General features: G+C 40.2%; 1 protein-coding gene across 1 annotated transcript in view; it reads right to left on the minus strand.

Moving 5' to 3' along the window:
- The window catches only part of LOC135101960 (potassium channel subfamily T member 2-like), a 523352-nt gene that overhangs the window by 169968 nt on the left and 345641 nt on the right, over positions 1-7743 (minus strand). Inside the window, 1 exon segment of the mRNA XM_064006426.1 lies at positions 3565-3831. The gene's annotated coding sequence lies outside the window, so the exon portion shown is untranslated.

Genomic DNA, 7743 nt, shown 5'->3' on the forward strand with positions numbered 1-7743 from the left:
AAAATAAAATACAAAATAAAACGCTTTGTTGGTAATTTTCCGAATGCACAGAACTGCAATTTTAAACCAGGTAAAATACGGAACGTGTACAAACTATAAAAACTACAATAAAAAAAAAATTATATATATATATATATATATATATATATATATATATATATATATATATATATATATATATATATATATATATATATATATATATATATATATATATATATATATATATAACCCTTGTCTCTGCGTCCTCTGAACACAACACCAACTGTCTGGCTTGCCTTCACTTCCCTTCCTCCTTTCATATACCTTAATCCTTCCTCTCCCCTCCAATAGCAGCCTCCTCCAGTCATCCTCCTTGATCCATCCGAACCCTCAGCCCTTCAAGTGTACTCAACCCTCCCTACTGTTACCGTAGTCTTGCCTTCTTCCCTCCACTAAGTAATGTGTTGTTCCCTCCACATTCACATCCTCACCTGTTACCTTTTCTCTTCTCTAATAATTGTAAAGCGAGAATTTTGCACCTTCACCGTTCACATGCAACCCTAGGCCGATGTAACGATTGGAGAAACAACACACACACACACACACACACACACACACACACACACACGTTTTGTTGCCAGCCAGAGCACAATTGGAAACACGAGGGAGAAGCACTTCCAAACACAGCCAATAAGCAGGAAAACAGAGGGCAACAGGCGGAATGGCTCTTCTACATTAACTTTGGTTCGGGAGGCAACACGGCGAGGGAAGTTTTATGATTTTGGTCGAAGGCGGAACAAAGAAAAAAGAAAAAAGAAAAAAATAAGTGAAGGAGGAAAAAAAGTTACATCGAGACATGCTGAGTTTCAAGTGCATACATTTTTTTATTGTAGAATTTAAAGACGAAATATAAAACATCACTAACGAATAGGGTTTTTTTTTTATGCATTTACCTCTCGAGAAATTTATACAGATGCTCTCGAAAGGGAAAGAAGCCAATGTACAACCTCAGTATATGTTAAAGATTTAATAATAATAAACATAAAACACCGCTAACAGACAGGACCCCTCAGTATACTCACCTCTTGACGACTTTTTATGGATCTTTTAAAAGGGGGAAGGAGCCAAATGCAATCTCACTCTAACCATCACATACTCTTAAGTCGCCAGATGAAATTCTGAACCACAAACAGATTGCATCCCACTCTGAACCATGAACTTTTCCGCGGTAGTGCAAAACCTTTCGTACCCTGAGCCAGCCAACTACACCAGCCTGACCTAAAACGATTCAGCTCCCCAGGACACAATAATTTGCTGCAGAAATGTATCCCTGAAAATCTGACAGCAGGAGAATTACCTCTACCTATTCACTGCCTGGAGGTTTTAGAAGACGTCCTCCTGCACCCACTTCTACTCTTCCTTTTCCCTTCTTTCTTCTCCTCTTCTGCGGTAGAATTGATTAAAATACCTCGCAAAAAAAAAAAAAAAAAAAAAAAGAATGAATTACGTAGGAAAAATGTAATCTAGGGAAATAATAAAGAAAAATAATTAACTTCTCTGACAACAAGACCTGTGGTAAATATACTCTTGAAATTATGTATGCAGTAAATATACTCTTGAAATTATGTATGCAAACTATTTAAATATATCTAGCATTATGAAAGGATGACCGCAGGGTGAACTAAAATAACTCCCAAAGAAGATTAAACAAATGTAATCTAGAAAAGTAATAACAAACAATGGCTTAAACTTGTCAGATGTTACACTGCGGAGAAAAAAAAATTAAAGTAACATGAGAAAGTAATAAAGAAGGATTCGTCTGACATTAAGACTTCCACAAACTGTCAGATATAAAAGTATAATAAAGAACTGCTTGAGGATGTCTGCCAGAGTGACCTTTGGCGGCATAAGAGCTGGGAAGGATGGTGAAAGTTTAAAAGAGAGAAGAAAAGGGACGGGAGGGGGGAAGGTAAAAGAGAGGAGGATGCAAGTGGATGACTGAGAAAGGGGAAGAAAAGAGGCAATGATAAAAGTAAGGGAGTAAAGACAGAAATTGCTCATGGTAGAAAGAAACTAAGATGCAGGAGAGCGAAGAAAAAATAGCACGTGAAAAAAGATATTGGGAAAATGGGAAAAAGAGTGAGTCATGAAGGTAATTTAAACATGAAAAGTGAGGCAAGAGGGGAAAGAATGAACGTTGAAGTGAGAAAGGAAAGGTGATGAAGCAGGGAGGCTGGGATGATGGAGAGAGACAGAGACAGACAGAGAGAGAGAGAGAGAGAGAGAGAGAGAGAGAGAGAGAGAGAGAGAGAGAGAGAGAGAGAGAGAGAGAGAGAGAGACATGGCGTCACCTTAATGTCACAAACGCCAGTCTTAAAAGGAAAACTCACTCGTCAAAACATTTTCCTTTCTCTCTCTCTCTCTCTCTCTCTCTCTCTCTCTCTCTCTCTCTCTCTCTCTCTCTCTCTCTCTCTCTCTCTCTCTCTCTCTCTCTCTCTTCCTTTTAATCTCCGTTACCTGTCTCACTCGTGCCCTGCGGAGGAAGCACAACCATAACGCACATCAAAAGTAAGGGAAGAGACCTTAATGGGCGCGCCACTGCCTCATATCCGCCAGCCAGCGTCCACCTGAGGCGCTTGAGTACATCTGTGGCGGGCCAGGTGACGCTGTTTCCCTCTCTCCTCCTCCTCCTCTGTTGTCCTATTCATCTCACTGTATGCCATATAGTATGGATCCAATAAATAACCTCTTGGGAACCAATAACTCTGCTGCTGTCTGTGCTTCCTTTGTATGTTCCTCTTTCTTCTTCCCGTTTTCTTATGTACCACCTTCCGTTTGCACCACCCGTCAGCTGGAGTGGAGAGGGAAGGGAAGGAGGGAGAGGTGATGAAGGAGGGAAGGGAAGAACGAAAGGGAGATGAAGGAGAGAAGGGAAGGACGAGAAGGAGACGAAGGAGGGAAGGAAAGGACAAGAAGGAGATGAAGGAGGAGGAGGAACAGTGTTGGTGATGCTCTTCGGCTTAACTTGAAGCTTAACTTACTTAGTTGAAAGGCAACACAGGGATTCGGTGCTGGTTTGCTTCGAGTCCGTCTGTCCAAGCGGCGTGGAGCGGACAAATGGTAACCAGGTCTCTAACGCAACGAGGTTTCCATTTCTACCCAAATACCCAAATACCCAAATGCAATCCAGGGCCTAACTCAGGGGAACAAAAATAGTAATGTGCTACGTTTCACTTCCCTGAAAAATGGAGGCTATATTTTCACCCTTTCATTCCCCCAAAAATAACGTTTTCAGCCCAAAAATAGTGACGCTTTCATCACAAATTATCAAGGTTTTCACTACCAAAACAGTAACGTTTTTCAACGGTTAAAAATAATAATGCTTTCAACCCAGAAATTGGCCTGTCTTTCCCCTCCGAAAATGGTAGTAATGTTTTCCTCAGCCTAAATTGAAGAGTTTTCACCCCAAAAATAGTAATGTTTTCATCCCCAAAAATAGAAATGTACAACGTATTCATCACAGAAAAGCAATGCAGGAGGGAACCCCGCCATGAAAAATAAAAACAGCACAGCGTTAGGTACCTTGTTTGCTCGGGCGGGGAGGCTGACGGACGGCCGGCGGTGTGAAGGAGGGAGATGAAGGGCGCGAGGGACATTCTGCATTACGAGGGGCGGCAGGTGGAGGGCGCGGGGACAGGGTGTTGCCTTCCCTGTGGCCATGAGTGTCCGAGTTGATCCTCTTTATTGCTTTGCTCCCCACGAATGGGCGTGAGAGAGAGGACGCTTGTGGGACACTGATGCACTTGTAGGTCTTGTGTTCTTGTGTGCAGCGCTGTTCACCACCCGCGTCTGGAATGATACGAGATTATTGGTGTCGCATAAAATAACAGTAATGATGATGATGATGATGATGATAATGGTGATGATGATGATGATGATGAGTATTGTTTTAGTAGTAGTAGTAGTAGTAGTAGTAGTAGTAAAATAAATAAAATAATAATAATAATAATAATAATAATAATAATAATAATAATAATAATAATAATAACAATAATAATATATATAATAATAATAACAATAATAACAATAAAGAAGAACGAGAACAAGGAGAAGAGGAAAGAGAAAAAGAACAAGAACAACAAGAACAAAAGAACAAAAAAAAAACGAAGAAGAAGAAGAAGGAACAACAACAACAACAACAACAACAAAAACAACAACGAGTAATGAGACCACAACAGACACACGCAAGGTTGGCAAGATCAACTACCCTGCTGAATAAAACACACCATTCATTATTCACAATCAACCTTCACCGCACTTGCAGCGTCACTAAATTAGTCATGTAATTTCGGTCAGATTGTGGAGCTCTGGGGGAACACATGCACAAACTCATCGGCAGGGACGCTGACGCTGGGGAGCAACACTGAATACTGATAAATCGAGGAAAACAGTGGAGTCCTATCTATAATCATAATATTTACAGGAAATCAGTGTAAAAACAGTACTAAATGTAGTATCGCCAGTTAAATTACCTGTTAACACTGTGTAAGTCAACATCTCGCCACCAGGGGTGCACTGATACCAAGGAGGTCACTGTATGAGGATGGTTCCCCCTGTGTGAATGAAGGAATGCGTGTGTGTATGTTGTATATGTCTAAAGAAAATTAAGGAAAATATGTAAATAGAAAATAAGAAATACAAAAAGATAAAATTAACATAAAATAAATATACAAAAAATGAAATAAAATATATTCAACAAAACATGGTCTAATACTCCGTCAAGGTGATGGCCAAAAAAAAAAAAAAAGGTTCACTCTGTATGGACTCTCACTACGACCCCGCTCCAACCCTGTGTATTACTCGGAATCATACAATCAAAAGAATCAAAGAATCATAAAAATACCCTATAAATATAAGAACATAAGACCTAAAAGTAAAGGAAACTGCAAGAAGCCATCAGGCCTACACGTGGCAGCCCCTGCATAAAATATACCCACCAATTTACGCCATCATCCTCTTCCATAAATCTGTCTAATGTTCTTTTAAAGCTCCCTAATGACGCGGGCACTAACAACCTGATTACTGAGTCTAATTCATCCATCTACCACTCTGGGTGCAAGCTGAGATGTGGAGGGGAATATTATGTTTACAATTATAACACAAGTACAAGCATGATTATTCCTCCCTTTAGGACAGTTTTTCAAAGGTCGTACATGATGGTTAGTCGGGTTCTTGTTAGTGAGTGTTTTCCCTACAGCAGTGCACAATACTTGTTGAATAACCACTACAATCATGAAAACAATATTGAAAAACACGAACAATCTCCACCACAGCGTGTTAAAAATGCAGTCGAAGTAAAATCCAGAAATGTTTGGAAATACGCCTTACAACCTAAACATTAAAATTTGAGCAACATTACAAGAGAAAATGATAGCGACAACATAAGATAAACTACATAAAAAATAAAGAAAAAATAGTACATAGAAAACGGAGAAATTTAAGACTACTGATAAAGACACCACGAGCAAGACACAAAGTAGAGAAACGACAGTACATACGACCACAAAGACCCGAAACATTACGACCCTTGAAGGAGAGGAGAAAACGAAGAGAAAACGAAGCAAGTGAAGGGCTAAGCCAAAATTTAAGACTACTTTGGGCGGCAACACGAGAACGGAGCAACTTATGGATGACAAAACGACTACTACAACCCAAACATTACGACCAGGGAACGACACACACACACCCACACGTAGCACTCCACGCCACTTCCTCCCCCATTTTATCCTCTTTTAATCCATCATCATCCCGTCCCTTTTTTCCCCCGATATGCTCCCAAACAACCACTTCTCTATACCACACTCCAGCACTGCGCCCCTTGCACCATCATTTCCAGTCCTCGGTAAAAAAGATGAAGTAAAATAAAAAATACACGGAGTTGAAATTTATACGCGGCTGAAAGCGAGAGCGAGAGAGAGAGAGAGAGAGAGAGAGAGAGAGAGAGAGAGAGAGGAGAGAGAGAGAGAGAGAGAGAGAGAGAGAGAGAGAGAGAGAGAGAGAGAGAGGCAGGTCGGGTATATACCATCCACTTCCTCTTCCAGCCTGCCCACGTCCAATTTTTTTCTTCACCCTCGAACGTACTGACAGGATTTACAGGTCAGGATACACAGAGCAATTTATTTGGCAGATTTATACCTTCCTGGCACCAACACCTTTATCGTGCAGACCTCCCCTCCCCTCCCCTCCCCTCCCCTCCCCCTCCCTTCTCCTTCCATTCTCTCGGACACAGGTATAACTTAAAAGGACGAAATGGAGGGTAGAGGAAGGGGAAGGGAAGGGAAGGGAAGGGAAAGGTAGGGAAGGAAGGTTGGGTGTAAAGCACGCACTGATTACATTATGTGAGAAAGTGCTATTCTTTTTTTACATTCATATATAATGTAATAGGAGAGGAAAGGGTGGTGTTGCTGGGAACATTTTTCTGTGTACCGAGGAGAGAGAAAGAGAGAGAGAGAGAGAGAGAGAGAGAGAGAGAGAGAGAGAGAGAGAGAGAGAGAGAGAGAGAGAGAGAGAGAGAGAGAGAGAGAGGAGAGAGAAGAGAGAGAGAGAGAGATGAGAGAGAGAGAGACGGATAGTTAGATGGACAACCAGACAGACAGATAGATGGGGACAGACGAATAGCCACAGCCTATCAGACAGACAGGCAAGTAGACAGAAAGACAGACAGATATAGATAGATGGACAATCAGACAGACAGACAGACAAACAGAGTCAGACAATCAGACAGACAGACAGAGACAACGAGAAAGATGAAACGAAAAGAAGACTAATTAAATAATGAGACAAATGTGAAATGAGAGCAATGCTAAAAAAAAATATCAGGTAAATGTAAAAAGTTAAATAAAATAACTGAAAACGAGATAATTTGAGAGAAAAAGAAGAAAACAGGACAGAAAACATTGTGATATGTGACAAGAGGATTTGGCGAGCAGGTGCAAGTATATAAAAGAAAGAAAAGAAAGTGAATGAAAGAAAAAAGAAAAAGAAAAAAAATTGAAAAAAGGAAGGAAAGGAAGAATGAATGAAAATATAAAGAACAGAAGAGAGCATGAATTAATGAATGACAAAGAAAGATAAAGAAGAAAGAAAGCAAAAAAATAAAAGAAAAAAGAGACAGACGACGAGCATCTTCCCATACACCTACCTACTCTTAAGTAACAAACACACCAATTACTCCCTTAATTAACTCTTCTTCCAGGTGACCGGCACTCAAAACTTCCCTGTACGCATCCACACAGTAGGAGTTCCCGCATCTGACCAAGGGCGCGCAGGTGATCAAACAATTAGGCGCTCCATTACCTGTCCTTTCAGGTGAGTGAGCCACAAAACAAGCCCACCACTACACTAATTACCGCCGCTGGGAATACCTGAGTTTATCTATATTACCTGTGCTATTCTCATTCGTCTCGTCGCCGCTGTGATGTTAAGAAAAAGGTGAACATGTGTAAAATTGTACGTTAGTGGCCCTTGATGAAAATTTATGCTGGAAAAAAGTTACCTACTCCACGCGTCTTTAAAATGTACGAGATTGAGAATTAATGCAAGGAAAAAAATATTGCTGGGAAAAATTAAAACAGTATAAATTGCTCTTACACTAAGTAAAAAAAAAAAAAAAACAAAAAAAAAAAAAAAGTTAAATAAATGCGAAATATTTTAGTACAGAAAATGTTGTCAACTTATACACACACAAAAAAAAAAGTAGTG

This window comes from Scylla paramamosain, chromosome 7 (assembly GCF_035594125.1).
Source record: "Scylla paramamosain isolate STU-SP2022 chromosome 7, ASM3559412v1, whole genome shotgun sequence".
Taxonomy (NCBI): domain Eukaryota; kingdom Metazoa; phylum Arthropoda; class Malacostraca; order Decapoda; family Portunidae; genus Scylla; species Scylla paramamosain.